Source organism: Hyaena hyaena, unplaced genomic scaffold (genome assembly GCF_003009895.1).
Source record: "Hyaena hyaena isolate Hyena2069 unplaced genomic scaffold, ASM300989v1 scaffold_438, whole genome shotgun sequence".
Lineage (NCBI taxonomy): Eukaryota > Metazoa > Chordata > Mammalia > Carnivora > Hyaenidae > Hyaena > Hyaena hyaena.
The window spans coordinates 999,227-1,025,364 of NW_024081071.1; the positions used below are offsets into that span (position 1 = coordinate 999,227).

A 26,138-nucleotide genomic window follows, 5' to 3' on the forward strand; every position below is an offset into this window, starting at 1 on the left:
TACTTGAAAAGAATGTGTATTCTGCTGTTTTAGGATGGAACCTTCTGAACATATCTGTTAAATCTACCTGGTCCAGTATGTCATTCAAAGCATTGTTTCCTTGTTGATTTTCTATTAAGATGATCTGCTCATGGATGTATGTGGGGTGTTAAAGTTCCCTACTATTATTGTATTACTATCAATTGGTTCCTTTATGTTTGTTATTAACTCTTTTATGTATTTGGGTACTGCCAGGTTGGGTGAATAAATATATACAATTGTTATATCTTCTTTTTGGGTTTTTCCTTATATGTATATATAGTGTCCTTCTTAGTCTCTTGTTTCAGTCTTTGTTTTAAAGTCTATTTTATCCAATGTAAGTATTACTATCTCAGCTTTGTTTTGACATCCATTTGCATGATAAATGTTTCTCCATCATCTTGCTGTCAAATCTGCGTGTGTCTTTAGGTCTAAAATGAGTATCTTGTAGGCAGCATACAGATGGGTCTTGTTTTTTTATCCACTCTGTAACCCTATGTCTTTTGATTGGAGCATTTAGTACATTTACATTCAAAGTAATTATGAGTTAAAAAACACACTAAAAACCAAAATAATTATTTATAGATATGTATATTGCCATTTTGTTACTTGTCTTGTGGTTTTTCTATAGTTTTTCTCTGATCCTTTCTTCTCTTGCTGTCTTTCATGGCTTGTTTGTTTTCTGTAGTGATATACTTGGGTTCCTTTCTCTTTATTCTTTGTGTATCTATTACTGGTTTGTGATTCGTGGTTACTAATATGTTTATATACAACATCTTATGCACATAGCAGTCAATATATTAAGTTGATTGTTGCTTAAGTTTGAACTCATTCTCTACTCACCCACCCACCCCCAAGTTTTATGTACATTCACCATCTTAAGTCTTACCATGCATCAGTGCTCTGGGTGAGAAAGGTTCGAGCAACAAAATAAAGGTGAACCCCCCCTTTAATAACCAATAAACCTTCCACAAACTGGAAGCACCTGCCCATATATACCTTTGTGAATTGTGAAGTAGCCCTGTGTGAACTGAGGCATACAGTAGAGTGAGATGGCAAGGGTAATAACAATCTCCATGTTGCAACATTTATTTTTTAACTACCCTGTCCCCAACCCCTCATGACTGCTAAAGCACTACTTTTTCTCTTGACAGTCCCTTTAGAGCAGAGAAAGCAATCTAAGAAACACTTATTATCAAGAACTTATTTTCATACATACATATAAACTACTCTTCCCACCTATTATCTATTTTCATTCCTAGGATGTAACATTATCTGGAAGGAAATATGTGGTCAAATAGCCAGAGAAGTAGAGGTTGGTGCCACTGATTATTTTAAATGTAACTAGGGGCGCCTGGGTGGCTTAGTCGGTTAAGCGTCCGACTTTCGCTTAGGTCATGATCTCACGGATCGTGGGTTCGAGCCCCGCGTCGGGCTCTGTGCTGACTGCCAACTCAGAGCCTGGAGCCTGTTTCAGTCTGTGACTCCCTCTCTCTCTGACCCTCCCCTGCTCACGCTGTCTCTCTCTCTCTCCTAGAAATAAAATAAATAAATAAATAAATAAATGTAACTAAAATGCTTTCTGAGAGGTCGAAAATTTTCATGATTCATTGACTAAAACCCACAAGCAAAGTTGTTACATAATTTCTTCCAGACTTGGTAAAACTATTTTTATCAAGTATTATGAAATAATAACTCAAATTACATAGATATTCAACTTTATTTTATGAAATTATAACCTTTTATAACTTAAAAGCAAAAGAAATAATATGCTAGCTCTTGGCATTGTTTATCTTTCATTAAATGCATAAGAGACATTTGATCATTATGTATCTAACTTAGAGATTTACTTCCAATAAATTCTGCCTTTTGTATTGGAATTGGTAACATATTTATGTTGTTTTGATCAACATGAGTTCTAAAAGAATAATAATAATGAAAAGTCAATCTATAAGAAAAATTAATGCATAAAAAATTATGATTACACTGAAATGTAAAATTTCAGTTTCTGTATACTTGTTTTGTATGGTGGGGTAACCAAAAAAGGCATTTTCAAGCCTGAGGATAAAAAGCTGTGGAGAAAAAGAGCTGGAAATGCAGATTCGAGAAGAAAAAACTACCTCAATTAATTTTTAATGGATATTGGTGAGTATCAAATTGTTATAGTTTTGCAATTCCATTATAAACTATTCAAGGCTGATATGTTTTATCTTTGATATTCAAATATTTGCATCAATGCAATTGTTTAAACTTATATGAAAATTTTAAATGTCAACTAAAATATGTAATGAACATTTAAAAAATTATTTTAGGAAGTATTTGATATAAACTTTGTAAACTACTATTCTTCAAAGGTAGTTCCGTTATCAATGCCTCACAGAAAAAGGTATCTTGATTAAATAAACTTGGAGAATATTTCAAATCCCCATTTTTAAAAACTTACACCATATATTGAATATTCTGGGAAATCTTATGGTTAAAAAACCATGTTAAACTTGGTTTAATCCTGTGTCTCTGAAACTTACTTGATCCCAGATTTTTATTTTCCCAGATATCCTTTGTCCATGGGATAGCCTTGGGGAAAAACTGCCCTGTCATACCCCTCTAACTATTTAAATTAAATAAATGTCCTGCTAAAAAAATTTGTGAGTTAAATAGTGAGAAAAGTAGAACAAAATAGTGTTGACACATATGACAACCATGCAAAACTATTTCTGGCTGAAATAATTTTGGGACCAATGTAAACAACTTAGCATTTCCTTTTTCCTTTTGTAAAGTTGCTTAGGACAAAGACAAGTAAGAAGAAAAGGGAGAGAATGAGGAAGGGTGTGTCTAGGCAGGCAGAAACGAATTATAGCTGGTGACTGATTGATTCAGGAGAAGGTCCTCAGTGCAAAATAAGGTTCAGAACCCCAAGGGTCATCCAGATTCTGGAAGATGTACTGAGTCCACACCAAGCATCAGTTTCTGGGCAATTATCTCAAAGAAGTTGTTCTACCTGTAGAGCTTGGCTCTTGAGAATAATTATTCACTGCAATCTGGCAGACACAGCAAACTTTATGTTTCATGGACAAAAGGGCCAATCTCAAATTTGCATATGAACAGTTTATGCCTTTTGGATAAGCCATCTTCAGCTCATCCCATTTCTCTAATAAAACATCTTGGGAAGAACTGAAGCAGCTGTCTGAGGTTTATGATCTCCAGGGGAAGCTAAGTGTCCTTTTCCCAGAGAATTCAACTGTTGCAGGTGCTTGCATTTCTGTGGCAGACTCAGCTTGTCACATCTTAGTGACAATTTCCTGTAAAACAAAGTCTCCCAACTTTAAAAGGAAGAAGGGATTCTAGGGGAGCGATGGCATATCAAATCCAATATGAGACTGTTTATCACCCACAGTGAACACATCTACTAGAGAGCCACCAGTATCAGTCCTCTAAATAGATTTGCCTCCTGGATGCGGGTTGGTACTACTGGAATTCAGCTAGGCCTACATCATGACAGGAGGGAAGAGAACAAGCTCAGAACACCATCTTCAGTCTAAGGAAATATTTGGGCAACTGAGCTCCCGAAGTAAAGCTGTTATTCCTTAAAAGTAATCTACCCATGCTTATCTGAGAGTTTATATTAATCGTGTGTGTGTGTGTGTGTGTGTGTGTGTGTGTGTATGTGTATTCTGAAAATAGCCACGACAATTTCCTCCTATCCTATATATTCTTATATTTTTACTGAGGTGAAATTCAATAGCATGTAATTAACTATTTTTAAGTATACAATTCAGGGGCGCCTGGGTGGCTCAGTCAGTTAAGCGTCCAACTCTTGATTTTGGCCCAGGTCATGATCTCATGGTTCATGAGTTTAAGTCCTGCGTCAGCCTCTGCACTGACAGCACATTGCCTGCTAGGGATTTTCTCTTTCCCCCTCTCTCTCTGCCCCATCCCTACCCCTCTCAAAATAAATAAATAAACTTAAAAAAGAAATACAATTCAGTAGTATTTATGATATTCAAAAGGTTGTACAAAGTAGCTTTAGCTAGTTTCAAAAATTTTTCGTTATCCCATAAAAATATGCCATACCAATTAAATAATTACTCCTCAAACCAATGCCTGGTAATTTCTAATTTTCCCATCTCTATCGATTTCCTTATTCTGAATTTTAGGGCCTTTTTCCTAAGGAACACTGGTCTATAGACTTTCTTATAGTACCTTTGTCTGGCTTTGGCATCAGAATAATTCTGGCCTCAGAATGTGTTCCCTTTTCTTCTAAATTTTTGGAAGAGTTTGAGTAGAATGGTGTTTAATTCCTTTTAAAATGGTAAAATTTAGAGAACTCTCAGGGAAGATGGCAAAATAGGAAGACCCCAAGTTCACCTCACCCATAGATACAACTAGATAACACCCACATTGGTGTAAATAACCCAGAAAATGACCTGCAGACTGGCAGAACAGACTCTTCACAGCTAAATGTAGAGAAGAGGCCACATCAAAGAGGATAGGAAGGGCAGAGATGTGGTTGGGAGCTAAATAGATCCATGGTACTGTCCACAGGAGGGAGGGACGCCTCAGGCATGCGGAGGAGAGAGGGCCAGATCCTCACACCAAGTACTCCAGGCAAAATGAACCTACAGGAAAACCAAAAGGCCTGAATTTAGCAAATTCTTACAATCAATGGAGCTTAACACCTGGAACTTTAAAACTCAGCGAGCTCAGCCCTGGGAGAACCAGGAGGGTGATAGGAAATTCAATATCTACCCTTAAAGAGACTGCACAACAAGCAGCCCTGCTGAAATATAGCATAGAAGTAGCAATTTGAAAAATGCCTGGCATATGCAGGAGGTAGATTTGTTTATTAATCTCACAGCATGTGATGGATGTGCAAGGATCCTTGGGAGACTTGTTCAGGAACAAAGGAGCAGGCAGGTGCCATTTCCTCTCCCTATCTCCCAGCCTAGGCACAAGGACACCTGCTGGGACCAGTGCAGCACCAATACTCTCTAAATAACTTGCTAACACTGAGCAACTGGTCCCCACATTTTCCTGAAGACATGGCCCTTCCAGTCAGGCCTTGGCTCCAGGTCCTTTCTCATAGAAGACCTGTGCAATCCTTGCTAACACTGCAAGTCCCACCCCTATATCCTCCTCCATATATCCTTGGCTAGAGTCACATAACCTTCCAAAACTGACAGGAAGAAATGGAAAATTTGAACAGACTGATTACCAGCAAGGAAATTGAATCAGTAATCAAAAAGCCCCCAACAAACAAAATTCCAGGACCAGATGGCTTCACAGGGGAATTCTACCAAACATCTAAAGAAGAGTTAATACCTATTCTTCTCAAACTATTTCAATTAATAGAAGAGGAAGGAAAACTTCCAAATTCATTCTATGAAGCCAACGTTACCCTGACACCAAAGCCAGATAAGAACACCACACAAAAAAGAGAACTACAGGCCAATATCACTAATTAACATAGATGAAAAAATCTTCAACAAAATACTAGCAAACCGAATCCAGCAATACATTACAAAATCATTCACTGTGATCAAGTGGGATTTATTCCCGGGATTTAACGGTGGTTCAATATTTGCAAATTAATCAATGTGATAGATCATATCAGTACGAGAAAGGATAAGAACCATATGATCATTTCAATGGATGCAGAAAAGGCATTTGACAAAGTACGAGACCTATTCATGATAAAAACCCTCAACAAAGTAGGTCTAGAGGGAACATACTCAACATAATAAAGGCCATATATGAAAAACCCTCAGTGAACATCTTACTCAATGGTGAAAAACTGAGAGCTTTTCCCTAAGGTCAGGGACAAGACAAGGATGTTCAGTCTTACCACTTTTATTCTACATAGTATTAGAAGGCCTACCCACAGCAATCACACAACAAAATGAACAAAAGGTATCTAGATTGGCAAGGAAGAAGTAAAACTTTCCCTATTTGCAGATGACATGATACTATATGGAGAAAATTCTAAAGAGCCCACCAAAAAACTACTACAACTGATAAATGAATTCAATAAAGTCGTAGGATACAAAAGCAACATACAGAAATCCATTACATATGTATATACTAATAAGGAAGCAGCAGAAAGAGAAATTAAGAAAACAATACCATTTACAACTGTACCAAAAATAATAATGTACGTAGGAATAAACTTAACCAAGGAGGTTAAGACCTCTGAAATCTACAAAACATCTATGAAAGAAATTAGATATGACACAAAGTAAGTGGAAAGATATTTTATGTTTCTGGATTATAAGAATAAATATAGTTAACATGTTCATACTACCCAAAGCAATCTATAGATTTAATGCTTTCCCTACCAAAATACCACAGAACTGGACCAAATAATCCTAAAACTTGTGTGGAACCACAAAGGACCCCAAATAGCCAAAGCAATCTTGAAAAAGCAAAACAAAACAGGAACTATCACAGTCCCTGATATTAAAATACACTACAAAGCTGTAGTAATCAAAAGAGTATGATGCTGGCACAAAAATAGACACATAGATCAACACAACAGAATAGAGAGCTCAAAAAAAAAAAGCCCGCAATTATGTGGTCACTTAATCTTTGACGAAAGAGGCAAGAATGTGCAGTGGGAAAAAGAATCTCTTCAACAAATGGTGTTGGGAAAACTGGACAGCTACATGCAAAAGAATAAAACTGGACCATTTTTTTAACACCGTACACAAAAATAAACTCAAAATGGAATAAATACCTAAATGTGAGGCCTGAAACCATAAAAATCATAGAAGACAGTGCAGGCAGTAACATCAGCCATAGCAACATCTTTCTAGATATGTCTCTAGACTTCCTAAAAGGCAACCTATTGAATGGAAGAAGATATTTGCAAATGACATATCTGATAAATGGTTAGTACCCAAATTATATGAAGAACTTATAAAACTCAACAACAAAACAGAAATAATCCAATTTAAAAATGGGCAGAAGACATGAACAGGCATTTTTCTGAAGAAGACATCCAGATGGCCAAGAGACTCATGAAAAGATGCTCAGCATCACTCATTATCAGGTTAATGCAAGTCAAAATCACAATGACATATCATCTTACACCTGTCAGAATGGCTAAAATAAAAAACCACAAGAAACGAGGTATTGGTGAGGATGTGGAGAAAAAGGAACCCTCATGCATTGTTGGGAGGAAGGCAAAGTGGTGCAGCCACTGTCGAAAACAGTCTGGAGTTTCCTCAAAAAGCTGACAATAGAACTATCCTACGATCCAGTAATTACATTACTGAGTATTTATCCCCAAAATACAAAAACACTAATTCAAAAGAATACTTGCACCCCTACATCTATAGCATTATTTACAACACCCAAATCATGGAAGCAGCCGAAGCATCCATGGATAGATGAATGGATAAGGAAGATTTTATTATATACATACAATGGAATTTTACTCAGCCATAAAAAGGAATGAAATCTTGCTATTTGCAACAACATGGTTGGATCTAAAGAGAACAGGCAAAATAAGTCAAAGAAAGCCAAATACTGTATGATTTCACTCATATGTAGAATTTAAGGAAGAAAACAAAGCAATGAACAAAGAAAAAAGAGACAAATGAAAAAAGACTCTTAAGTAGAAAGAACAAACTGATAGTTATCAGAGGGGTGGCAGACAGTGGGGATGGGTGAAATAGGTAAAGGAGATTAAGAATACACTCATTTTTCAATTAAATTTTTTTTGTTTAGCTTTGAGAGAGAGAGAGACAGAGGGATAGAGAGAGACAGAGCATGAGTGGGGGGATGGGCAGAGAGAGAGGGAGATACAGAATACTAAGCAGGCTCCAGGCTCTGAGCTGTCAGCACAGAGCCTAATGGGAGGCTCAAACACAAACCATGAGATCATGATCTGAGCAGAAGTTGGACACTTAACTGACTGAGCCACCCAGGAGCCCCCAAAATACACTTATCTTGATGAGCGGTGAGTAATACAGAATTTTTGAATCACTATATTGTGCACTTGAAACTAACATAACACTCTATGTTAACTATACTGGAATTAAAAAACTTTTAAATCATTTTAAAAATGGTAGAATTCATCAGAAAAGGTATCTGGTTCTGTGCTTTCCTTTTTTGGGAGGTTTTTGATTATTGATTCAGTTTCTCTACTTGTTATATGTCTGTTGAAATTTTCTTTTCCTTCCTGAGTCACCTTTGGCAATTTGTGGGTTTCTATGTATTTTTCTAATTTGTTGGCATACAATTATACATAGTATTCTCTTTTCATCTTTTTAAATTCTGTAAGGTCAGTAGTAATGTCCTCACTTTTACTTCTGATTTTAGTTGTGTCTTCTCTCTTTTTTTCTTAGTTTAGCTAAGATTTGTCAATTTTGTTGATCTTTTGAAAGAACTTACTTTTGGTTTTGTTGATTATCTCAGCTGTGTTTCTAGTCTCTGTTTCATTTATGTCCACACTAATCTTTATTATTTTGTTCCTTCTGTTGGCATAAGGTTTTGTTTGTTCTTCGTTTCTAATTGTTTAAGACCTATATGTGATTTTGCAATGAGACTTCACTGTCCCTTCATCAAGAGTTGGGGTCCATATCCTCTTATCCTGAATGTGTGGCCCTGTGATCCCATCTGGCCAAGTAAATGTGGTGAAAGTTATGTTGGGTGCCTTTCAAGGCAAGGCCTTCAGCTATCGCAGCCTGCACTTCCTTCTTAAAATGTAGCCTCCATGCTGTTAGGCAGTCCAAGCAGCCATATGGAGAACCCACGTGGAGAACTGAGGACTCCACTGAGCTTCCAGCAGCCAGAAGGCAACCACATAGCAGCGAGGCCATTTTGAACTTTCCAGCCATCCCAGAGCCCCAGCAGATGCCATGTGAAGCAGTACTGCTTGATTAAGACACAGAATTGTCAGAAATTATAAGTGGTTCTTTTCTTTTCTTTTTTTTAAGGTTATTTATTTATTTTGAGAGAGGCAGACAGAGCACAAGCCGGGGAGGGGCAGAGAGAGAGGGAGAATCCAAAGCAGGCTATGCATGGTCAGCACAGAGCCCAAAACAGGGCTCAAATCCATGAAACTGTGAGATCATGACATAAGCCAAAATCAAGTGTCATACACTTATTGTATGTATATACATACAATCTATGTATGTATGTATATTATTATACACACATCCAGGTGCCCCTAAATAGTTATTTTCAGCCATGAGGCTTAGGGATGACTTGTTACACAGCCACGGATGACTGAAATGGTAACTCTAGTGCTTCTCCTCTTACCGGGATCCCCCGAGCCATAAGGTTCAGAGAAGGGGACTGTGGGGGGAGATGGCTTCAAGTACTCTACATGAGTTCTTACATGTGCTCAAGCTGAACGAACATTTCTGAATATGACAAATGCTTTTGGATTGCAGGCAGAATTCATCATGTCTGAAAACTGCAAAGGCAGCAGAGCTGGGCAGTCTGGAGTTCAAAAGCCATGTCTGCTGTTTGGTGGTTGGTTGTATGACTTTCAGCAAAACACTTCCACTCTCTGAATCCCAGTGTGTTCAATAGGAAATGTGGGTATTTGCAGGGCCCTTTGAAAGATTTAGTGGAATAACAGATTCAATGGGTCAAGCATAACAGTCCCTCAAAGGATGTTCTATGCTGCTATTGCTGATGTTTCTCCATTTCCTTCTTTATACTGTGTACAAGACAACAGGAGTGCCACAGGACAAGTGAAAATGGCTACATTAAATCTTCAAATGATTTCATTGTATTTACCAGTCCTAAACCTGGACGCTGAAGGAGGGACAAAGTGCCTCAATAACCTAGGGAAATTTTTTTTGAGACCTTTGGAAATATAGCAGATGGGCTGAAACATCATGGAATCAGCTACATGAATCATGAAATATATATTTATGATTCTAGTTTTTTATCTTGAAAGCAATAAAATTGCAAATTATTTTTCAAGATTAAAAAAATCAAAGATTAACTCCACTAGAATTAAAATAAAGTATTTACAGCAAAACTAAAAGGCAAGCGATAGAATGGGAGAAGATATTTGCAAATGACATATCAGATAAAGGGTTAGTATCCAAAATCTATAAAGAACTTATCAAACTCAACAGTATCAAACTCAATATCCCTATTGTGCCTATTTTTGTTATATGGTAGTTATTCTTGAAAAACATGTATACCATATGTTTTCACTCGTATGTGGAATAGGAAAAACTTAACAGAGGACTATAGGGGAGGGAAAGGGGGAAAAAAGTTAAGGAGAGGGAGGGAGGCAAACTGTTAGAGACTCTTAAATACTGAGAACAAACTGAGGGTTGATGGGGAGTGTGGGAAAATGGGTGATGGGCACGGAGGAGGGCACTTGTTGGGATGAGCACTGGGTGTTATATGGAAACCAATCTGACAACAAACTATAATTTTAAAGAAAAGTAAAAGAAAGAAAAAGAAAAACATGCAGTTAAGTTGCATTCACCACCCAAATAAACCAATGCCTAAAGATGTTCTTACCTCATTGAAATTCTTAGGATAAATGTATGCCTAAGGGCATGTATTTTCTGGCTGAAGGGATAATTGATTGAATAAATGAATGATGCCAACAAATATTCATTGAGCTCATGCTAAGTATCAGAAAAAGTACACCTACTCACTGCATCCCCAGGCACCCACAGCTATTTTCTGCAAGAGCAAGGAACAAGGCAATGGAGGTGAACTATTTCTGACAGAGGTTTATCGAATGTGTCCCAGAAGAATACTTTGCACTGCAGAGATGCTGTGTTAATCCAGATCACTGGAGAAACAGATGGGATTATATGTACAAGGATATATTAGGGGAAACACCTGTGTGAAGGAAAATAGGAACAAAGCTGAAAAGGGCTAGGGGAGCCACCAGACCGTAATGCCAGGCTGCCTCTGAGTGATGGAGAACAGGAGGAAAGGCTAGATGAAAGTCTGCTGGACTGCTATGCAGTCTGAGGAAGGTTAAACAAAGCCATAGGAGTCCCATGGCTCCCAGGAACAGGCCTGCCTTGATACTGTGCCCAGCTATGTCACTGACTGAGAACAGCCCATGGGAGGCCTGGTCTTGGTGCAAAATGAGGATGAATTTCAGAGTGGAGCAGCTGAGGTCCCTGCTCAATTACACTCCCGCATCATTGGCGATCTGCAATCCATGACCACCACAGATGCTCATATTTTTGCTTCATTGAATTGATGATTTTACCTGAAAGAGCCACATCCTTCTTCTTTTCTTACCATGTCCATTCTCACCATGACAGAAGAGGTTACAGATCTCAAGAGATTAGCAACCCTAGCCATTCAATTTTACAGTCTGGAAATCCCCATTAAGAACCCCATTAGGAAGCTTCCAGAATCCATGCTTTTTGCAGTCTCAGATAGTTCAGATCACCTGACAAATGTGTGTTTCCATGGTATCGCCAAGATTTGTTCTCCGAGAAATATAAGGGCGCAACAGAAGTAGATGTATGTGTGACAGAGAAAGACAGACAGACAACTGGCCTATTGAGAATTTGCTGTAGCTAAGCTTTGAATGTGAATATTTCAGTACTTACCCTGTTTTGATTAAAGTGAATAAACAGAGATAATGCAGCCAAATTCACTTAATATCAAGTCAGTAATATAAAATCTATTTTGTGGAATTTTTTTTGCATCCAGACTCTAAGCAATTTGGCAAAATTGCAATACAACCAGCTAAATACTCACTGACATCAAAATACTGTCAAGATTAGCAGTGGATAAAAAATAAATAAATAAATAAATAAATAAATAAATAAAACATTGCTTTCTGAGACTGAAAATTACTTGCTATCAACTAAAGCAAACAAAACATAATTATTTTAATAGATTAAAACTTGACATTTTGTTCTTCTTCTCTCAGTGTGTTGGTTAAACACAACAAAACCATTTGAGGAGACCAGAATAATATCATTTCTGTGGAATTAAAAAACTAAGAACTTACCCCTGCTTTCCTGATGTCATTTTCTTCCGTTTTTATTTTTAGAGAATTCTATATACATTAATCTGGAAGAAGGAATCTAATTTTATTAAAATGATATTTTCTAGTAGGCTCTAGTAGGTTAAGCCAGACTTGCAAATGGCTTAGAAATAACAAGTTTAATAATATTTGCAAAAGATCTATCTTTAACTGGAAAACTAGATACATTTTGTGTTCATATCTTATCTTCCTACATAGCTATGGCAAGAAAAATAAATTTTGTTCAAGAAAAAGCCTTTTGGCTATTTTTCTTAGATCTGCATGCTTAGGTCTAATTTGGTCCAACTCAAAGGACTACAAGAAGCCAACAGTAAATTTAGACACATAGCTTAGATCAGCTTTAAAAATTACCTTTTGTTCAGAATTCTCAGTGAGAACAGGGGAAATCCTCCTCCCAATTGTATAACTGCTCTTCTTTAGAATTTTATTCCTGAATATTCTTTCATTCAAATAGTCCTTCCAACATTTGCCAATTATAACGTGCCTATCATTCTGACAGGGTCTGTGAAGGAAATAAAATACACATCTTTACTCTCTAAGATGTTCAATTTAGTTGGAGAAATAAGGCATATACATATATCCCTATAACACATAATGATATACAATCAGTGAAATGGAGGTTTAAGGCTAAGACAGAGAAATTTTGGCCTCAATTCTTGGGTGGCATTTGAGGTAGAGCTTGTGAAAGATGTGTCTGAGATGAAAGCAGACAAAGAATGTGCCAGAAAATGAGAAAACTATGAGATAAAGAGGAAATAAAATGGATAGCATGACCAGTTTTGTTGAAAGCAAGGCCCATTTAGGGGAGTAGAGAGATATAAAACTGGAAAGGTAGAGGGGCCAGACTGGAGCATTTTTAATACCAGCCAGAGAAGTCACTAAATACCAGCTGGGAAGGCAATAAAAAAGACTCACTAAAAGTTCTAACAGAGAAGTGATGTGAAAAAACTTTAGGAGGCTATTAATTTGGTGGTTATGTACAGATTTCTATAAGAGGCAAAAAAAGAAACTAGAAACCAGGAGGGTATCACAAGAACCAGAGCATGAAGCAAGGGGGCCAGGTTAGGATCGTAGCAGTAGGAACAGAAAAGTGAGGTCCAAAGAAAGGACCACTAAAGAAGAAATAACAAGATGTGCTCAAGCAAATGGATGGGAGATGGCAAAAGACAATGGCAAGAGAGGTGAACTTGAAGATGACCCCAATCTAAGCCTGGGCAATGGAACATGACTATGCAACTAACAAAAATAAAAATAGTAGACAGAAATGCTAGTGTGGATAGAAGGAATGTAGGTGGAAAGTAAAAACACTAAGTTTAACCTTAATCACATGGAGTTTGTAATGTGAATAGTATGTCTATAGTCACTTGGTAGGAAATATGGGACTAGAGTTCAGGACATAAGTTTCGGGCTTGTGATTATAACTTAGGAATGAGGGGGAGGGTGATTCCACAGGCTCACAGAAGCCCATGGAAGTAGACAATATGTCAAGAGAGGGGAGCAAGACAAGAACAGAAAAGAGAGTTCAAGATAGAACTTTGGGAAGTGTCCCCCCTTGCAGATGTATCTTCCTTTCGGGAAGGCAGTCACTGAAGTGTGGTTGGCCTTCCATTATCATATTCTCCTCTCAGCTACTCTCAGCACTACCTTAGGTTGCTCAGACTGTTCTTCATCACTTGGACCTCTGTGTCTCCTGTTCTTCCTCAATAATTACACCTGGATATGGTGGTGATGGTGCAGAGATGTCAGCATGTCTCCTTTCTGGGGTATCCTTTATTTATCCATAAAACCACTCAAACAAGGCTCTAGGACATACTGAAAATTTTGTTAGACTTTTGGTAATAACTACAGGAAATGATAATGAAGGAGAGAAGAAAACTTAATTTCCATGCTAAATAGATGATCATATCTCAGAATCCTAGAGAAAAGGAAAAACATTACTCCTTTCACAGTGTACATTTGACTTCTTAGTCTTGTTTTCATGACTTGAAACCTATCTATTTCTTTCCTTAAACAAAAGTGCATTTTACCATTTTCTTTTTCTGTGCAAATTTTACACCTCTATTTTAGGCCCAGTGAATTCTCTAACACTAGACATAATGGAACACATGGAACTCAGGGAGCACAGAAAACTACTAGGATATTTCCCAGAATGTCAGCAAGTCAATTTAGGATAACAATGCAGGTGACTTCAGGATAACAGTCCACAAAGGGCTTTCCCACTACAAGTTCAGTCCCTGTTCAAGCATCTTCATGGTGGGAGGTGAGGATAGCCCTCTAAATTGTCCTATAGGTAACATGTAAGCACAATCTCACATGCCCTTTTCAAAGACAAACAATTTTTCTCAGAGACAATGTAGTGTAAATACACATTAAGAGAAACATTTTCCTAACGGCAATATAACCTATAAAAATTTCCCCAGTTTATTTGAAATAGCTTTTTGGATTGCTAAGCAAAATTTTTCCCATTTTTATTCCTCTACTCTAGAATGTGCCTATGGCCCATCTGTGAAAATCTTGGCTTTCTAACAATAGAACCATTTATCTGCCCCAAAGACATTGCAGAAACTCTGAAATTATGGTTGTCTTATAAGGAATGTGAGAGAAGTAGCCAGCTACAGTGGCAGAGGCCTAATGGTCAGAAATGTAAAAGAATAAGGAAAATCACATTACAATTTAGGCCAAGAGAAAAAGAGATTTAAGGAAAAGTAGGACATAGTTTCATGTGCTCCAAAAAAAAATTAACATAGAAGAAAATGTCAAAAAGTCATTGCCAACCTCCATATCATTGGTGACCATCTATAAAGGAGTTTCAAGAGAATGGGTAGAGGTGAAATAGAAACCACAGAAGTTTTCTCTTCGGGGAAGGATATCCATGTGAAGAAGGGAAAAGAGGGTATGACAGCTTAAGACAGTAGGGATCTAGGGTGAGGTTTTATTTAGGTGAGGAATACCTGGAAAATGTTATAAACAGACAGGAGACATTGAAGACAGCCTTGTCTCTAGTTGATGAAGCAAGGTGAGATGGAAACTGGGGGAGATGGGAGGTAGAAAGCTGAAGCTATGTTAACAAGAGTTGACTGATTTTATTTTGAGAAAGAAAGGAAGTGGACAAAAATATAGAAAGATACAAAAACAAATAAATAATCAAATAATTTAAAAAATAATACTGAGGTAGAGAGTAGGGCACTGAGAAAGATATGCTTACTCAGTTGAACAAAAAGCCAAACTATCTGTTGGGACTGAAGAACTGATGTTGGCTTCGAAGTTTGAAGGTTGTGGTAGAGAACTTGATGGCTCCTATATTGAATTTGAGAGAAAGCAACAAAAAGAATAGAATAAAAAACCACCATACTTCCTTTACAGATAATTTAGACCAAACTTTGCAATGAGTACAATTAGAAAAGCTAACAAAATATAAAAAGCAACTACTTTATGGTGATAAAGGCAGTAATAATTACCCTATTAGATTCAGGAGATAATCTAGAGAGGTACACTTCATATTGGAATTCCTTTCCCCTTGAGCGCTACTTCCTGTAGAGACATCTGAGCAGTGCTTTTGCCAACCTTACAAAGTTAGGAGTAAACAGTAGAATACCAGAGACCATGAGATTAGGAAGGAGGAGGATCCCTAATGAATTTCCTGTGCTGTAAGTTGAGTCTCCACAGGACCATAGGAAAACTAGAAGCAAACTAAGACCAGCAAAACTTGCAGCCCAGTTTCAAATCATCTCAGTTCCTGGAAGGGTATAATGTGATTCTGGATTGCTAGATTTTTCTAGGAACCTGCTGGAAGCAGTATAGATGTTTTACCAAATTTTTAAAAATTTTTAATGTTTATTTAGTTTTGAGAGAGACAGAGCATGAACGGGTAAGGGCAGAGAGAGAGGGAGACACAGAATCCAAAGCAGGCTCCAGCCTCCGATCTGTCAGTATAGAGCCAATGAACTCACAAACTACAAGATCATGACCTGAGCGAAGTCAGACGCTTAACCAACTGAGCCACCCAGGTGCCCCACAAGTATAGATCTTCTATGGGAAAAAAAAAATGTTATTCTAGGCCTCAAACTTTTTCTACAAACAAGTATTCAAATATTGTGTCTAGTACACAATGAAAATAACCAGACATACCAAGTAACCATCGATGAATTAATGATTAAACAAAATGTTTACTATTTTGGAATATTATTTAGTCTTAAAAAGGAGGGAAATTCTGACACATGCTATAACATGGATGAAACTTGAGAACATTGTAGTAAGTGAAATAAGCCAGTTACAGAAAGACAAATACTGTATGATTCTACTGATAAGAGGTACCTAGAGTAGTCAAATTGATAGATACAGAAAGTAGAATGGTGGTTGCCAGGGGCTGACAGGAGAGAGGAAATAAAGAATCATTGCTTAATGGGTATAGAGTTGCAATTTTGCAAGATGGAAAAGTTCTGGAGATGGATGATGTTGGTGGTTGCACAACAATATGAATGTACTTAAAACCACTGACTGCACACTTAAAAATCGTTAAGATAGTAAATTTTTTGTTAGTGTATTTTATTACAATAAAAAATCTTAGAGAAGTGAAGAAATGTATAAATCAAGAAAATGAGAGAGAAATGAAGACATTCTCCGATAATCAAAAGATAAGAGAGTTTGCTGCCACTATACCAGTCCTGCAAGAAATGCTCAAGGGTGCAAGGTGCCTGGGTAGCTCAGTTGGTTAAGCATTCAATCTTGATTTCAGGTCAGGTCATGATCTCATGGTTCATGAGTTTCAGCTATGCTTTGGGCTGTGTGCTAACATAGTGGGGTCTGCTTGGGCCTCTATCTCCCTTTCTCTATGCCCTTCCCTACTGACACTTTCTTTCTGTCTCTCAAAATAAACAAACATTTCTGTTAAAAAAAAAAAAAAAAGAAATGCTAAAGGGTGTCCTTCTGGTTGAGTTGAAAAGAAACTAGACAGTTACTTGATGCTGTAAAAAGAAACAGAAATCTCAAGTGAATGGGGCACTTGAGTGGCTTGGTCAATTAACTGTCAGATACTTGATTTGGGTTCAGGTCATAATCTCATGGTTCGTGAGTTCCAGCCCTGCATGGGGCTCCTCGCTGTCAGCATGGATCCTATTTTGGATTCTCTCTCTCTCAAAATAAATAAATAACCTTTAAAAAAAGATCTCCAGTGAAGGTAAATACACGGATAACGATAAAATCTAGTATTATTGTAATTTTGGTATGTAACGCCACTTTTTAAAAACATGGTTTAGGGGCACCTGGGTGGCATCCAACTAAGCTCAGACCATGATCTTGCAGCTCTGGGGTATGAGCCCAGCATTGAGCTCTGTGTTGACAGCTCAGAGCCTGGAGCCTTCTTCAGATTCTGTGTCTCCCTCTCTCTGCTCTTCCCCACTCATTTTCTCTCTCTCAAAAATAAATAAACATTAAAAAACTTGTAAATAATAAGAAATAAATGTAGAAAAACATGGTTTAAAGGACAAATGCATAAAAAATATTACTGTCATGTAACATGTAAAGATGTAATCTGTGGCTTCTCCTAATAGTAAGTGGGAAGGGATCTACATACAAGTTCTGTGTGCTATTGAAGATAAATTGTTATAAACTCAAATTAGAGTGCTATAACCTTAGGATGTTAAATTTAATCCCTATAGTAACCAAAAAGAAAATAGGTTTAGAATATACAGATAAGGAAATGAGAAGGGAATCAAACTTACAAGAAAAATCAACTAAGCACAAAAGAAGACAGTAATAATGGAACTGAGGGACAAAAAAATGCAATAAGACATATAGAAAACAAATAGCAAAATGACAAAACTAAGTGAGACCCTTCTTATCAGTAATTACTTTAAATGTAAATTGAGTAGCTCTCCAATCAAAAGATAAAAACTGGCAGAAAAGGTTTCTAAAAAGGATTCAACTATATACTACCTATAAGAGACTCATTTTAGATCCAAAGACATAAATAGATTGGGATGGCTGGGTGGCTCAATTGGTAAAGTGTCTGACTCTTTTTTTTTTTTTTTTACTGTTTTATTTATTTGTGTGTGAGAGAGAGAGACAGCATGAGCAGGAAAGGGTTAGAGAGAGAGGGAGATACATAATCTGAAACAGTCTCCAGGCTCTGAGCCAACTGTCAGCACAGAGCCCGATGTGGGGCTCGAACCCATGACCAGGATATCATGACCTGAGCCGAAGTCAGACGCTTAACCGACTGAGCTACCCAGGTGCTCCTAAAATGTCTGACTCTTGATCTTGGCTCAGGTCATGATCTCATGGTTCCTGAGATCGAGCCCCATGCAGGGATCTGTGCTAACAACATGGAGCCTACTTGGGATTCTCTCTCCTCCTTTCTCCATCAAAATAAATAAATAAACATTAAGAAATTTTTAAAAACAAAAACAAAGACACAAATATGTTGAAAGTGAAAAGACTGAACAAGGTATTCCGTACAAAGACTAACCAAAAGAGAATTGGCGTACTCTACTAATAACAAAATTGACTTTAATTCTAAAAGATTACAAGAGAAGAAGACAGACAATATACAAATAACATTTTTAATACAGCAAGATAACATAACAATTGAAACATCTACACACCCAAGAGACTTTCAAAATATATGAAAAAAAATTGACAGAATTTAAGGAAGAAATAGACAGTTTTATAATAATAGTTGGAGACTTGAATGCCTTACTTTAGATAATGGATTGAACAACCAGACAGAAGATAAGTAAGGATATAGAGGACTTGGAAAACACAATAAATCATCTAGACCTAACAGACATACAGAATATTCCATGCAATAACAGCAGAATACACATTCTTGTCAAGAATATGTGAGACATTGTCTAGGACAGACTGTATGTTAGGCTACAAAACAAGTCTCAGTAGGTTTAAAAAGATAGATATCATAGGGGTGCCTGGGTGGCTCAGTTGGGTAAGCCTCTCATCTTGGCTCAGGTCATGGTCCCCCAGTTTGTGAGTTTGAGCCCTGCACTAAGTTCTCTGCTGTCAACACAGAGCCTGTCTCAGATCTTCTGTACCCACCCCCACCCCTCTCCTGCTTCCTTGCTCTCTTTCAAAAATAAATAAATATTTAAAAAGATAGATATCATATAAAATATCTTCTCCAGCCACAATGGGATGAAGATAGAAATCAGTAACAGAAATAAAATTTGAAAATTCTCAAGTATGTGGAAACTAAAGAACATTCTTAAACAACCAGTGTGTCAAAGAAGAAATCAAAAGGAAAATTAGCAAATATTTAGAGACAAATGAGGATGAAAATAAAACATACCAAAACTTATGGGGTGCAGCAAAAAGAGTACTCAAAATGAAATTTATAGCAGTGAATGCCTACATTTAAAAAAAAGAGGAGAAAGATTTCAAATCAATGGCTTAGCTCTGCACCTTAAGGAACTAAAAAAAGAAGAGAAAAATAAACCCAAGATAATAGGAAGAAGGAAATATTAAGGATTAGAGTAGAGATAAACAAAATGCAGAATTAAAAAGCAAAAGAATCAAGGAAACCAAAAGTTCGTTCTTTAAAAACGTCAACAAAATTGACAAACTTCAGCTAAATTGACTAAGAAAAAAAAGACCAGGCTCAACTAAAATTACAAATGAAATAGCAGACAGAACAACAAACATTACATAAATAAAATGAATTATAAAAAAATACTATGAACAATTGTATGCCAACAAATTGGATATCCTAGATTAAAAGGATAAATTCTTAGAAATGACACAACTACCAAAACTGACTCAAGAAGAAATAGAAATGTTAATAAGCCTATAACAAATAAGAATTGAGTCAGAAACCAAAAGCCTTCCAACAAAGAAAAGTCCAGCAGCAAACATTTAAAGGAGAATTAGCATAGATCCTTCTCAAGCTCTCCCAGAAAATTAAAGAGGAAGGAACACTTTACTAATTCATTCTATGAGATCGGTGTAACCAAAGCATGACAAAGATACTACAAAAAAAGAAAATTATAGATCAATATTCCAAATGACTATAGGAAATCTATATTCACTGAAATATTCAACAAAATACTAGCCAAGTGAATTTGGAATTGTAGTAAAAGCATTTTACACAATGAACAAATAGGGGTTGTCCCAGAATGAAAGGATGATGCAATATATGAAAATCAATCAATGTAACACATTAATAGAATGAAGAGAAAAAACTACACCATCATCTCAATGTAGAAAAAGCATTTAGCAAAATTTAACACGCTTTCATGATAAAAATACAAAATAAGCTAATAGAAAAGAACTTCCTTAATATGATAAAAGTCATATAGGAAAAACCCACAACCCATCATACCCAACATGAACGAGTGAAAGCATTTCCTCTAAGATCAGGAACAAGATAAGGATGCTCACTTTCATCACTATTATTCAATATCATTCTGCAACCCCTACCCATAATAGTTAGGCAAGACATAGGAGTCAAAGTGATGCTGGCTTCTATGTTTACTTTTAAGAGTTTTAGCTCTTAAATTTAGGTTTGTGATTCATTGTGAATTAATTTTTGTATATAGTCTAAAGGAAGGTTCCAACTGATTCTTCTGAATGTGGATATACAGTCTTTGTGGCACAATTTGTTGAAAAAGCTACCTTTTCTTTCCACTGGATGATCCTTGTTGAATATCAAAGGGTACAAAATCAGCATACAGAAATCAGTTGGATTTTTATACACCAACAATGAAGCAACAAAAAGAGAAATCAAGAAACTGATCCCATTCACAAGTGCACAAAAAAACTATAAAATACCTAGGAATAAACCTAACCAAAGATATAAGAGAACTATAGAAAGCTTATGAAGGAAATTGAAGAAGACATGGAAATGGAAATGGAAATGGATTTGGAAAAACATTCCTTGCTCATGGATTGGAAGAATAAATATAGTTAAAATGTCATTACTACCCAAAGCAATCTACACCTTCAATGCAATCCCAATCCAAATTGCACCAGCATTCTTCTTAAAACTAGAACAAATTATCCTAAAATTTGTATGGAACCACAAAAGACCCTGCATAGCCAAAGTAATATTGAAGAAGAAAACCAAAACGGGAGGTATCACCATCCCAGACTTTAGCCTCTACTACAAAGCTGTCATCATCAAGACAGTATGGTATTGGCACAAAAACAGACCCAATGGAACAGAATTGAGAACTCAGAATTGGACCCAAAAATGTACAGCCAACTAATCTTTGACAAAGCAGGAAAGAATATCCAATGGAAAAAAGACAGCCTTTTTAACAGATGGTGCTGGGAGAACGGAACAGCAACATGCAGAAGAATGAAACTAGATCATTTTCTCACACCATGCACAAAAATAAACTCAAAATGGATAAAGGACCTGAACATGAGACAGGAAACCATCAAAACCCTAGAGGAGAATGCAGGAAACAACCTCCTTGACCTCCACCGCAGCCATTTCTTACTTGACACATCCCCAAAGGCAAGGGAATCAAGAGCAAAAATGCACTATTGGGACCTCATCAAGATCAAAAGCTTCAGCACGGCAAAGGAAACAATCCATAAAACTAACAGGCAACCGACAGAATGGGAAAAGATAGTTGCCAATGACATATCAGATAAAGGGCTAGTATCCAAAATCTATAAGGAACTCACCAAACTCCACACCTGAAAAACAAAGAACCCAGTGAAGAAATGGGCAGAAGATATAAACAGACACTTCTCCAAAGAGGACATCCAGATGGCCAACAGACACATGAAACGATGCTCAGCATCCCTCCTCATCACGGAAATACAAATCAAAACCACACTGAGATACCACCTCACACCGGTCAGAGTGGCTAAAATGAGCAAATCAGAGGACTCTAGATGCTGGTGAGGATGTGGAGAAATGGGCACCCTCCTACACTGTTGGTGGGAATGTAAACTGGTTCAGCCCCTCTGGAAAACAGCGTGGAGATTCCTCAAAAAATTAACAGTAGAACTCCCCTATGACCCAGCAATAGCACTCCTAGGAATTTACCCAAGGGATCCAGGAGTGCTGATGCATAGGGGCACATGCACCCCAATGTTCATAGCAGCACTCTCAACAATAGCCAAAACATGGAAAGAGCCTAAGTGCCCATCAACGGACGAATGCATCAAGAAGATGTGGTTTATCTATACGATGGAATACTACTTGGCAATGAGAAAGAATGAAATCTGGCCATGTGTAGCAACATGGATGGACCTCGAGGGTGTTATGCTGAACGAAATAAGTCAGGCAGAGAAGGACAGATACCATATGTTTGCATGTATAGGAGGATTAGGAGGAACTTAACGAAGGACTGTGGGGGAGAAGAAGGGGGAGAAAATAGTTGGGGAGAGTGAGGGAGGCAAACCATGAGAGACTCTTGAATGCTGAGAACAAACTGAGGACTGATGGGAGTGGGGTGGAGGGGAAGGGGGGTGATGGGCATGGAGGAGGGCACTTCTGGGGATGAGCACTGGCTGTTTTACGAAAACCAACTTGACAAACTATTTAAAAATAAAAATAAAAAGTAAATAAAAAAATAAACATAGTAATAAATCTTCCTTGGATTTCACAATGGTTTCTTAAGTATGAAACCAAAAGCACGAGTAGGGGTACCTGGCTGGCTCCATCAGTAGAGCAAGGGACTTTTTTTTTTTTTTTTTTTTGATAAGTTTACCATGAAATCATGGCCTAAGCTGAAACTAAGAACTGGAGGCTCAACCAACTGAGCTACCCAGATGCCCCAATGTGACTCTTGATCTTGGCGTCATGAGCATAAGCCTCCTGGGCGTGGAATCTACTTAAAATAAAAACAAAAAAACAAAAGCACAGGCAACAAAAGAGAAGATAGATAAGCTGGACACCATAAAATTTAAAACTTTTGTGCAATGCATAAGACTATTAATAATGAAAGACAAACAACATAATGGTAGTAAATATTTGCAAAGTATCTATGTGATAAAGGCTTAATATCCAGAATATGTAAATAACACCTACAACTCAAAAACAAACAAAAAATCAACCCAATTGTAAAACGGGCAAAAAAAGATACACAAATAGCCAATAAACACATGAAAAGATGCTCAACATCATTAGTCATTAGGGAAATGCCAATCAAAGCCATAATGAGATATCCCTTCACACCTACCATAATGGCTATGATTTAAAAAAAAAAAAAAACAGAAAATAAAAAGTGTTGGCAGAAGGAATGGAACACTTGTACATTATTGGTGGAAATACAGAATGGTACAGCAGCTCTGGAAAACAGCTTGGTGGTTCCTCAAAAAGTTAAACAGAATTACCACGTGATCTACCATATAACTCCACTCCTATACATACCTCCAAAGAATTGAAAACAGTGACTCAGGTACTTGTTCATTAATGTTCACAGCAGCACTGTTTATATTAGCCAAAATGTGGAAGTAATCCAAGTGTCCTTCAACAAAGGAATGAATATTTTATATTTAGAGTTCTCTAAAGAAACAATAGGAGATGATAGATAGATGACAAATAGATGGATACAAAGATACACAAATATAAAGAGATTTATTATAAGGTATTGGCTCACATTATTATGGAGGCTTGAGTTCCATGATCTACTATCTGCAAAGCTAAAGACCCAGGAAAGCTGGTGGTGTAGTTCAAAGATCTGAGAGCTGGAGAGCCAATGGTATAGATTCTAGTTCAAGTCTGAGAACCAAGAGTGTTAAGGGAAGGAGACCAATATCAAAGCCAGCTTAATCAGTGAGGCAGAGAGCAAATTCAGGCTTCCATTAGCCTTTTGTTCTATTTTGGCTCTCAACAGACTTGATGATGTCCACCTACACTGGGGAGTGCCATCTGCTTCACTCAGTCCATCAATTCAAATGCTAATCTGCCCAAGAAACATGCTCACAGACACACCCAGATACAATCAGATAAATGGGCATCCACAGCACAATTGACACATATAACCATTACAATAGATAAACAAAATATGACATATACATGGAATGGATGTTATTCAGCCATGAAGAAGAAGGAGAAGGAGAAGAAGAAGGAGGAGAAGGAGTTCTGCTCTCTCTATGTCACCATGGAGTCATTCCGGGAGGTGGAGGCCCAGGTTCACCAAGATTCAGCTCCACCCGTCACCCACAGCCATGGCCAAGGAAAGCATTACTGTTAGAAGTGTAATGGACATTAATACTGCTTTCTAAGAAGTGCTGAAGACTACCCTCATCCATGATGGCCTAGCAAATGGAATTTGTGCAGCTGTGAAAGCCTTAAACAAGAACCAAATCCATCCTTGTGCGCTTGCATCCAACTGTGATGAGCCTTTATGTGTCAGGCTGGTGAGGTCCTTTGCGCTGAACACCAAATCAACCTAATTAAGATTGATGACAACAAGAAACTAGGGGAATGGGTAGGGCTCTATAAAACTGACAGAGAGGGAAACCCTTCCAAAATGGCTGGTTGATGTTGTGTGGTGATTAAAGTCTATGGCAAAGAGACTCAGGCCAAGAATATCATCAAGGAATACTTCCAATACAAGAAATGAACAAATAAAATATGTGGTCCTTGTTCCTTAAGAAAACAAAAAACAAACAACAACAACAAAAATGAAGTTCTATAATGTAGTGAAACTGGAAAATATTAAGCTAAGTGGAATGGTCCAGACACAAAAGGACAATATTATATAGTTCTACTTATGTGAAATACCTAGAATAGGCAAATTCATAGAAAATTAGATTAGAAGTTGTCAGATGCTGGGCAGAAGTGGAATGGGGAGTTATTGCTTAGTGGGTACAGAGTTTCTCTTTGGGCTGATGAAAAAAAATGGAACGAGATAGTGGTAGTGGTGTATATGTAATTAATGATACTGAACTGGTACACTTAAAAATTATAAAAATGTACAAAAACATGGCAAATTTTAAGTTATATATATTTTATTCAACAAAAAATTGATTAACATCCTTGACTACATTCATAGTAAAGAAAAATCATATTATTATTTCAATAGATGTAGAAGAATCCTTTGATAAAATTCAAAACCCATTCATGAAAAATCCAAGGCCCCAAAACATAGGAAATAGGGCTCTACTTTATTAGTACTTAGAGAAATGAAAATTAAAAATACATTGAGATATGGGGCACCTCAGTGGCTCAGTCAGTTAAGCATCTGAATTTGGCTCAGGTCATGATCCCATGGTTCGTGAGTTCAAGCCCCACACTGGGCTCTGTTCTGACAGTTCAGAGCCTGGAGCCTGCTTTGGATTCTCTCTCTCTCTCTCTCTCTCTCTCTCTCTCTCTCTGCCCCACCCCTGCTTGCACTCACTCTCTCAAAAATAAATAAATATTAAAAAATTTTAAAAAAACATTGAGATACCCCTACACTGACAAAACCAAATGTAAGTGTGGATATGGAACACTAGAACATTCATTCACTGCTGGGGATGGTGGATGTGTGTAAATTCCAATTACAAAATTGGGAGCTAGTTGATTCTCTCTCTCATATTCCATGATTCAGAATTCCACTCCTGGGTGGAATTCCTAACAAAAATAGCTGCACATAGGCACCAAAAGATATGCACAGGAATGTCCACAGCAGTACTGTTCAAAGTAACAAATGGGAAACCCCAAATGGGAAAGAACCCAAGTATCCAACAATTGCAGAAAGGATAAAGAAATTATGCAAACCGCGTAGGGTACAATGAGTGAAGGGAATAATATGGTGCAAACTTCTAGTTATAAAGTTAATTAAGTCATGGGGATGTAATGTACAGCATGCTAACGATAGTAATACTGTATTGCATATTTGAAAGTTGCCAAGAGAGCAAATCTTAAAGGTCTCCATCACAAGAAAAAAAGAAAAAATTTTCATGGCTAGGTATGGTGTTAAATGTTATCTAGACTTGTGGTGGTGATCATTTCACATTATATTCAAATATCAAAATATTATGTTGTACATCTGAAACTAGTATAATGTTATATGTCAATTAGTCAATTATACCTTAATAAAAATAATAAAAAATTATGGTATATTTATATAATGAAATAATATGCAACACTAAGAATGAATGCACTATAGCTTCATGCATTGACATGAATTTCATACACATAATAATATGTCAAAGAAGCCAAATACAC

The 26,138-nt window shown here is 37.1% G+C and overlaps 1 long non-coding RNA gene and 1 pseudogene across 1 annotated transcript in view; one reads left to right on the forward strand and one right to left on the reverse strand.

The window, feature by feature from the left end:
• Window positions 1-10,696: 10,696 nt before the first annotated feature.
• The window catches only part of LOC120245892, a 95,076-nt gene continuing 79,634 nt past the window's right edge, over window positions 10,697-26,138 (reverse strand). Inside the window, exons 4-5 of the long non-coding RNA XR_005531926.1 lie at window positions 12,365-12,515; window positions 10,697-10,789 (exon numbers count right to left, since the gene is read on the reverse strand). This is a non-coding gene — a long non-coding RNA (uncharacterized LOC120245892). The remainder of the gene's footprint in view (window positions 10,790-12,364; window positions 12,516-26,138) is intronic.
• LOC120245891 lies at window positions 24,152-24,549 on the forward strand (annotated as a pseudogene).